Below are 10,787 nucleotides of genomic sequence, written 5' to 3' on the forward strand. Positions count from 1 at the left end.
ATATTTGAAATATTGAGTAGGGCTGTTCATTCGGTTAATTCGGTGGTCGACCGAACCGAATTACCATTAATCGAGTTAATTGAATTTTTTTTTCTTTAACCGTTATTCGAATCGAACTTTTTTTCGGAAATATTAACCGAACCGAATAAATTTCGGTTAATTCGGTTAATTTTAGAATTAACCAAATTTTTTTAAAATTTTCTAATTTATATAAAAATTAAATATTTTTTAATTAAAAAAACAGTTTATAATTAATTTAAATAATATATAATTATAAAATAAAAATTTTATATAAATTTTTTAATTAATTAATATTGATTTAGGTTTAAAAGTTATTGGATCTTAAATTATTAATTAGGTTTTAAATGGTTTTGGCTGAGCTCATATGTTATATATAATATATTTAATATTTTTTAATTCAAAAAAAAACAGTTTACAATTAATTTAAATAATATATAATTATAAAATATAAATTTTATATAAATTTTTTAATTAATTAATATTTATTTAGGTTTAAAAATTATTGGATCTTAAATTATTAATTGGATTTTAAATGGTTTGGGTTGAACACATATGTTATATATAATATATTTAAAATTTAATTTCGGTTAATTAACCGATTTCGAACCGAATTAACCCTAAACCGAATTCTAAAAATTTTCTTAACTGTTAACCGATCAAACTAATTCGGTGACCGACCGAATTAACCGAATTAATTCAAAAATTTGAACACCCCTAATATTGAGTATCCAAGATTTTCGAGTATTAAAAACCTTTAGCCATGTCCTGACTTATAATAATCAGGTACCCACAAATTTTAAGTACTTACATTTTCAAATCACAAGTATTTATTTCATATTTATTCATTAATTTTTTTAAATTATATTATTTAAAAATACATGAAAAAAATATAAAACTTAACATTTAAAAATGTATAATACATAATCTAAGTACATAATTTAAAAATTCAAAAAAAATATAATTTAGAAAGATAAAACTTAAAAATCCAAAAAGAAAATTGAAAAACACAACTAAAACTAGAATGTTACGAGATTAGAAAAATAATTTAGTTTGTTACGGAAAATAATTTGAAAAATTAAAGATTCTGAATATTATGATAAAATAATTTAAAAATTAAGAATGGAAAATCTAATCTAAAATAATAATAAAATAATCAAGTAGTCAGATATCCGATTAAAAAAAATTATAATAAAAGTCCAACCTGCAAACCCACAAAAATAACAGATCGGATATTCAGTCCGTAAATTTAAATATTTTCCTTCTGATAATTTTTAATTGAATTGATGAGTCAACGGATTATTTTAGGTCGACAGATATTTCGACATCCCTAGTTTTAATAGCAGAAACAAAATAATGCTTTAATGGAACACCATTTTGGTTTACTTCATCTTTCCCATCACCGTTTCTATAGCACACCTAACCTCTTCACTCGAAATGCATCATTCTTGTCAACTCTACGGCAACGCCCCTTTCCTCCATCTTCAAATTATAAGTGTGGTCCGCCACCATCGCCCACCCTACGATCTCCATCAACATCTTCCAATGGTTTAGGCAAAAGAGGCCCAATTGCCCAAACAGGGAACTTGCTGTATTTTCTCAGCATGCAGTTGAGAAACATGAAATTTGCATCTTTCTGGGAATCCAGGTACATTAAATCATTGTAATCCATCTTTCAATGCGAAGTATTAAACCACAACGAAACATAAGCCACGATCTCATAAGCACCACAGGTCAAAAATGTGATGTTTACAGTTCCTACACTATTCGCAACATCAGCACCCCACCCGAAGAACACATCCGAAATAACACAAACAAATTTAACAATGCAATCCAACGTTAAGCTCTTGGTGTTCTCTGTGTCGAGTGGCAACCCGTGGTCTAAACTGTTGAATGGAAGCTCAAACAAGTGGATTCCGAGATTGGGGTCTTGTCGGAGAGTGTCAAACATTAAAAATGAGGAATCCGAACAACAAAGGGGAACACTGTAGCATACAGGCAGCATAGGTACTCCACTCCCATATAAACAGAGGGATACACAGTGAAATAAGTACACAATGCACAAATTATCCAGGGAAGATCGTATCCGACAATCATCCCAAGATTTATTTCTTCCCCATTAATCACATTATTTAAAGAATAAACGTGTATGTCACATTCTTACAAATCAGCAACCAAAATTACCCTCTAAAAAATCTCCATAACCCGAACAAAATAATGTTCCTAAAGAGGTAGAAGACCAGCATTCCGAAAACAACCAATTGGGGAGAATTTCCGAAAAGATGGCAAGATGAAAAAAATGGAAATGGAAGGACTAAGAAAACAACACAAACTAGTGGAGAGGGGGGCATCTTCTGTCAAAGAATAGCCCGACTCACCAGACTAACCAAAATCACAACCTGATAAAGTGGCAAACTTGGAGTTCCCTATGCGGATGAAAGAGTACTTTTTGTACAGAAAATTCCAAGCATATGAACCTAATAACTTCAGGACTGTATGGACCGATGAATGACTTGAATGGACTGGAAAACTAATCATGGTTTCATAGAACCATTTCTAAATGAACAGAAATTATCAATGTACTCAAAGCACAAAACCAAAAATTCAATCCAGAACCGAACTCATGATGGAGCAGCTGCGGCAGAAGCCTTCTCCATCTTCTCCTTTTCAATCTCACCTCTCCTCAGTTCAGCATGCTGAGCAACACCATTTGCAAGAGCTTGATAATGGAGATCCAGAGTCTGCATGAGGTTCTGAAACTTCATAGGATCTGATGCTTGCAAAGCTAAGGGAAAGAAGAAAAAGCCCTCATCTCAAACAATGCTGTGGAAATTTTGACGAAAACAGAAGATGCATGAAAACAAGATTAGAGGCAGTTTAACCATTTACCCTTGACAATATCTACAAAGAAAAGAAAAGGGTCAACATCATCAATTGGTGACTGCATCTCTTCATCATCACTAAAGTCATCATCAGAGTCATATTCGTCATCGTCCTCATCATTTCCACGGAAAGCTTTAGCCTACAAAGAAAACATGGTCAGGTGGAGTGAGATAAAGGATTGCAAAGTCCAGGCAGAGACCCATTCCTGAAAGAAAGTATATTCTAATAGTACATACATGGATATGTGCTAAGATACAAGCTCATTAAAGAAGTCCCATCACAGGATTAATATTAACTTTCAAAGTTTGTCATTCTAACAGTCCTTTCCAAGCAAGTCATTGGTACCAACATTCCGAGAATCCTCCATCCCATCCACATGATACCATACATTTCCCCATGGGCATATTTTCAGGACTTGCAACTTTTAACTGTGATATTTATGATAGAATGGAGTATACAACTTTAAGGATCAAAATCATGCATACCTGGGCAGCTAATTTTTGAAGCCTGAGGCTATCAGCTTCATCTTCATCCTCTGCATCGACTCCCATTTCCTTGTCAGAACCATCCTCATCATCAGCAGTCTGGAAACCATCCATGTCATTTGCAGCTTCTGCATGCACAAATAACAAAGGGAATTAATAACAGAGAATGATGGAAGGATACAATCTCAAAAAGACAGCACCCCCCCCAAACAAATACGAGAACGAGAAAGAACTCGATACCTGCAACTTGATCCTTACGCAACTAGGAGATCAAGGGCTTCCCTGAAAACACGCCCAAGAGCCTCCCCAGGTATCTGTTCACCAGGAAGTGCAAGAAGTGATGTAAGACCCAAGCAGCAGACTTTCTTATCATGTTCCCTGTATAAGCCAGATAACTTGTTAACTATAGCCAGACAATACCTGAAGTGGGAGCTTCATTGTAAAACTAATGATATTATACTCAAGTCTTGCACGGACTGATAAGGAAAATGATCAAAGCAAATACAAAACTACCTACCGCTTAAAATTAGCCCGTACACCACTCTTTCGAACTTGTTGCAACAGCTGGAACCAAAGGTTGAACACTTCCGTTGTAACAGCGAACTTATTCAATATGCTGAGTGTCAAAACAGCATTGTAATATATTGCGATAGCAATCTGGTTAAAGAAAATCAATATTGTGTTAGGGAATCGTAGACAAAAAACGTTTCCAGGAATACAAAAGCATTTCTGACAGAAGAAAAACAACAAGCAAAATGTGTAATATATATAAGACATGAGTCACATGATATGAAATATGACAAGATGTTGCAAAAGAATACAGCTATATCTTGACACTTTACCACTTTTATAAGAAGACATTTCAACCGTGATTTCTCTGTTCGATTCAATCGATCGAGTGTGATTCTTAAATATGGCTCAACCCAATGATCCACATGCCCTCTACAGTTTTGAATCACTACTTCAATCAGCTTGGGGGCTGGTTCAATATCACTGTCCTCTAAATTTTTATCTGCCATAACCTGCAAAAGAAAAAGTAAATGATATAGGCATTATAAACAAAAGAGATTGACATATAGGTACGACAGAAATTTGCAACAAGATAAAAAGACTGAAGAAAATGTACTTCATCTCCTTATCCCTTGAAAGTTTTCCATCTACAGGCAACTTTTTATAACTAAAAATGAACTCACAGATGAAATCATATTCCAAAGACTTTGCTGGTAGTCCGGCTCCTTGCAAGTAAGAAAATGTGCAGTACCCCTGGATACATAGTTGTCCAAAGGAACCAAAATATCTGCATGAAAACAGCTACAATTTAAACAACAAAAATATAAAGATAAAAGAAAACAAATAATGATAAATTGAAATTAAATGACAAAGAGAGTATGAGACTTCCCATTTTCGTTATTATAATGTAAACATAATCATATGAACCTACTAGAACAAACATAAACGAATTATCCATATTTTATTATAAACAAATCTGGATGTCTACATTGCAGTGGCAATCTGATATTAAATTTAGCGGTGTTGTCTTTGCAATTTAACAGTTAAAAAAACCATGAATCAGTAAGGATTGTTTCAAGTCAGCATGTCAACTCTTCATGATTTGTAAGAACATTATATGTTTTACCATACAAGTTAACAAACACAATTAATTTATTTGGCAATGTGGACCTTAGGCAAACATGCAAAAAACAGAAGTTCCAGATCGGTAGGTTATGAAAGCTTTTCAAGAAGCAAATAGGATTACTATGTAGTTCACAATGATGTAGGCCGTGATGAATTTCAGCCAATATAGATAAGAAGAAAACACTTAAAAGTGTTAATATATAGAGCCAAGTTAATAAATTCTAAAACATTCAGATAATAATAAAATAATGAAGGAACTAAGGCAAAAAGAAAGTCAAATCAAATCATACTTGGAAAGAAGTCTATAGCCCAATCGGCTAATGCTTCAATCATCAAAAGCCAAAGGCTCCACATATCCAACGAAATAGTCGGAGAAAAGAAGGTCATATATGAAACAATCTCCAAGACTTCTTCAAAAACCTCTCCGGAAGTATACAAAAAGAAGTCTGATGTAACGAACCCATAAAATGATATAGACCAAATACCATCTCATACAAGTCAACTTTTGCATGTATGAAATGCAATAGCCGATCCAATGAACCATTTGATAATGTAATTTATAAAATCACTTTTACATTTTCTTCAGCACAATAAATCTGGGTTCTTTTTTAACAAGTTCTAACAAAGCTTGGTTTACTTAGAACATAACCAATTATACACAAACACATTCAATATCTAACTACATTTGCCATGGTTACTCTGATGCAATTCTATAACCAAATTGCACAGGCTAATGTCACAAGATGCTCTTTCATCAAGAATTGTACAATTTTAAAAAAAGTCTAAAACATAAGTGGGAAGACAATCTCAAAAAGAACGTCAAGCTGTGGTTGCAATAAAGTATACATGCTATTTTTTATATGCTGCATATAAATGAATGTTAATTCAGTCAAAAATCCATTTGAATATTTATAAACTAAAAACAATTGCAATATGAAAACACAGGCGATGCAGAACACAGAAATTTCATATTGGTTGTGTGATGTAATAAAAGAACCCTGCTACCATAAATATATGGCGAAGTAGGGATGAGCTTTGTTTGTTTACAAAAAAAAAAGAGAGAAAAAAAACAGAAGTTAAACATTACACATAAAGAAATTATTCTAATTAGCACTGCAACAGAAAAAAATCATTGCTTTTTTGTATTAAATTTTTAAGTTAATACGATATAATTAGCACTTCCCAGGTAGCAGAAACCTCAGCAAATTTCCCAATCAGCAACAGATACAAAGTAACAGGCACGCAATGGAAAGAAAACATTCAAAACAAATCCTAATCTTTCAGTTGAATGCAGCTAACTTTTAGCCTTGAAAAAGTGGATGGTCTAGTTATCCCTAATCTTTCAGTTGAATGCAGCTAACTTTTAGCCTTGAAAAAGTGGATGGTCTAGTTATCCCAAAGGAAATGGCAATGCCGGCTCTCACTAAACTTCTTAAACTGACCAAAGAAAATCAAAAGCACCAGTTACTGACATGATTCGTGCATAAACACATCGCAAACCTGTTGCTTAGATATTGAAGAATGAGGTTGGTAACTCTGTCTGGGAGATAGCCACCAACACGAATAACACCCAATAAGTTCAAGTGGCATTCCAAAATCTTTCCAGCATAGTTCTTTTGAAACATTTGGGCAAAAGCCCTGTTTTCTGGATCACTAAGCTTTAAATCCCCAAACCTATGAAAAAGCCACCAAAATCACAAATTAGCTTGGAAACTCAAAGACTACAACAAATTACTCCAAACCATGTTCGAATTTTCAAGTTTACCTAGTATATAGCCTATTCAAAATATGAACAATCCATTTTTTCACCTTCCACCACCCCCATGATTTGCTGAGCTCAGGATCCAAAGGTTGGCCTTCCAGTGGTACAGACCTCTCCAAAACATTTAAGAAAAGCATCATCCAAGCACTGAAGGCATTAGGATCAAGTAACTGCTTAGGGATCTCCAACTGAAAAGTGCAAACAATATCCCAAAGACGGCATGTTAATCATAAAAACAAATCACTTGAAACTAATTACAGTGGGCATAAAACACTGAAGAAGAACGATAAACCAATTTGATAACTTACATAGATAGATGACCAGAAAATTTTACAAATAAGCTTTATCAAATCCGCTACTTCCACTGCTGGTTTTTCAATCTGGACAAGTCTGTTGAATATATTTAGAATCTGAGGAAATGTCTCCTCAACAATGTGGTGAACTGGAGTTCTCTCCTCGTCCGACTTAAACCTAGAATGATAAATAAAATGATGACATTAGTTTTCAAAAATCAAACAAAAACTGAGTTAAGAGAAACAAAGGTTTGCTATTCTAAATAAAGCCTTATAACACTTTCGAATGGAAAAAGGTCCATCCTAGCAAATATTCCACTCGAGCATTAAGGCCATCGAATAATTTTAATTGAATTAAGCACACAACTCGCATCACCTTCGTTGAGCAATTTACATTCTGAAAAATATCAAAAGCACAAACTGAAAACAAAAAGTGAGAATTTTTGAAACAAAAAAAAAGAAAAAAATTGTGTACACGTACTCATGTTTTCTAGCAAGTATCTGCAACACAAACAAAGCCCCATAAACCTGCTGTTCCTGTAGGTTATGCTTCACCCAATCCAGAAGCAGTGGCCACTGCTCCGGATAATCCGCATGGATAATGGTCTTGAGACACTCACCCAATTGCACCCTGCAATAAAACCGATATGATGCAGAAAGCAACAAATGCATGTAAACTACACACCCTACCATGTAACCAGTAAATAATTCTATACGAACAAGCAAGAGGGACAACAAGCAATATTACCTCAACAAAGGAGGAACTTGAGATACAAATACAAGAATATGATCACGAACCACATCTTTATCACTTTGCAGAATTTTCTGTGGCTCATCTACATTCATTAAAGAGAACAAAGTTCATATTCATGAATACAAACATAAACATAAGCCTAAAATGTGCAATATATATATATATATATATATATATATATGATTGATTGAGTTTATACTTGGATCAAGAGGAGCCCAATTCTTAGCAATGAAATTCTTAAACTGAATAGAAGCAACTTGACGAACCGCCATAGGACAATTATTATCAATGACGATCTGTAACAGTCTCACTAGATGCTGAGGCATATACTGAAACTAAAACCAAACAAAATTAAAAAAAATCAATCTTTTGATCTAATAATCAAATCCAATTACTATCAAATAAAAAATCAATAAATAAAATAAACCTTATTGAGGCTTTCTTCAGCAGCTTTGCGTTCAGCGGGATTGGGACTAAGTGCAGCTTGAAGAATCACAACAAGACTTGGAACATCCATTTTTCTCTAATATTAAAAAAACAAAACTAAAAAAAATTTAAACAAAAATCTCTAAATCTTAGTCACTCAAACTCAGTTCAATGAGATGAGAATCTAAGATTCAGAGGATGAGAGTGTAACCTCCAGACCCGGTCTGTAAGTTAGACCCAAATCTAAGTGGTCACATATCCCATTCAGATGTAATTTTTTAAACAACTTATAATACATTAGATATAATACAAAACAAAATATTAATAATACAAATATATCCAAAACGATAGCAAATACATGTCACCAGATACAACGGAAAGCATGTAAAGATATATGTTCGTACAAAATAAGTAGTTGATCTCCCCTGATGCCAAATCTGCTAGCTTACGGTCTGCTGTTATCTGAAAAGGGTAAAAACTATAGAATGAGCTAAAAAGCCCAGTGTGCTTCAAACAGTGTATAAAAATATTTTAATAAAATATTTCAGTAAAATCATTTCATTAAACATGTTTCTTTTATTTAAAATATGAACACTACCCCATCCGTCACGAACAAAATGTGTAGGTTCCCCAGAACCATACACCCCGTCACGTCCAGTAAAGCCCTGAGTACAAAGTCGAGGAGTCTGCAAGTATTCTTCCTCCAACAATTCCCCCCCCAATGTCAGTAATAAACAAGTATGTATTCAAGTAAAATTGGTGAATAATTCATGTTTTAAAAAAAACCATATACCGAAATACAGAAATCAGATATCAGGAAATCAATATTCAGGAATCACGTATCATGTATCATGTCATAACAGTATTATGAATTATCACCAATCTAAAACAATTCAAACAATATTTTTAAAACAGTAAAATAACACTGTCATGAAACACACCTGTAACAGTCTGAGAAATCAAATAGGGAAGCTTATTACTGGTTTTGTCGATCACGCTCTGCTGCGGCGCTAGATCCTACGAATTGAAAAAATCCATATTGGAAACCTAATATAAATAATCTAAATATTATTTAAATAATATACGGAAACCTACGGGTAATTCTCGTAGTACGCGGTTCAGGCTGATCTAACGAACGGACAACACCGGATCTAATTGATCCTTGCTCAGGTGAAACACGAGTACCTTCATAAAATATTTTTATTGAATCAATATCTTAACCAAATCTCAATTAAATAATCAAAATATTAAAATATTAAGCCTTTTGGGTTTACAAGCTCGATTCAGGAATTTCGGGTCAGAATTTGGTAAAACGGACTTCGGAATCAGATTTAGGACGTCGAAAAACATAAAGTATGACTTTCCGAAAATTTGAATTCTTGGTCAAAATCAAAGTCAATGGGTTTGACTGACGATTCGAAGACTTTCGGGTTTGAATTTTGTGAAACCGACCCCAAAAACGGATTCGGGACGTCGAAAAATGTCAAGATATGTATTCTCGGAAAAGATTAACGGTTGTTTAATGACCGGTCAAAGCCGGTCAACAAAATATCAACCATAGCCTTTTTTTTTTAATAATTACTAAAATATCACCTTTTTCAAATTAAATTCTTAAAATAGCACATTTTCAAATTAAATTCCCAATATAGCACTTTTTGAATTAAATTCCCAAAATAGCACCCATTTCGAATTAATTCCCAAAATAGCACCCATTTCGAATTTATTCCTAAAATATCACCCGATCAACGGTCAACGGTCCACGGTCAACGGGTCAGGTCGGGTCAACGGATCGGGTCGGTCAATGGGTCGAGTCGGAACCGGTTAAAAATCGGTTAAACCGGTCATTTCAACCTTCCCCACGCGCAGTGGCGACGCGTGAGGTTTCTTCTGGCTGCGTAAAATTCACAGAAAAATTTCTAAAAATTATTTTGAGCGATTTCAAGATACTTACAAAGATTGGTTCAAATTTTTGAACGGCGGAGAGCTCGATTTCATCAAATTGGAAACTTTGACCGCTTCACCTCCCCACGCGCCGCCATCGACGGAGACCGAGGATAGCACCGGCGGACTCGGAACGACACAAGGAACACGATGGTGCGAGAGGTGTCGTAAACATAGCAACGATCGGCGATGAATTTAAGATTCTCTCGGCGATTGAGCTAAAAAAAATCGAGACTTTGACTAGAAATTCCCGGCGTTTGGCAGCGTTTCACTTCAATTAATTTAAGGGAATTGTTCCTCACTCGATAACGAACACGATGGTGTTTTCAAAAAAACGATCGGAAGTCGAACGGCGTCAGAATCGAGGTTGGAAGTTGGGCGTATGGGAGGAGATTTTATGAATTGGTTTCTGTGTTTTCACGCAGAAACCAAATCATTTCCTTTAAAGAGAAAGCCTGTCGACACTTTTTGGGTTAATTCAGGGTTTGGTTCCTGAATTTTCTTCAACTCTAAAATATGTTACAAATTTAAAAAACTTTCAATTTAATCCTCAAATTTTCACCAATTTACACAATCAAATTAAAAAAAAT

General features: G+C 34.2%; 1 pseudogene; it reads right to left on the reverse strand.

Moving 5' to 3' along the window:
* Positions 1–2,511: 2,511 nt before the first annotated feature.
* LOC120128341 lies at positions 2,512–8,434 on the reverse strand (annotated as a pseudogene).
* Positions 8,435–10,787: the final 2,353 nt, after the last annotated feature.

Source organism: Hibiscus syriacus, unplaced genomic scaffold (genome assembly GCF_006381635.1).
Source record: "Hibiscus syriacus cultivar Baekdansim isolate YM2019G1 unplaced genomic scaffold, ASM638163v2 tig00110478_pilon, whole genome shotgun sequence".
Lineage (NCBI taxonomy): Eukaryota > Viridiplantae > Streptophyta > Magnoliopsida > Malvales > Malvaceae > Hibiscus > Hibiscus syriacus.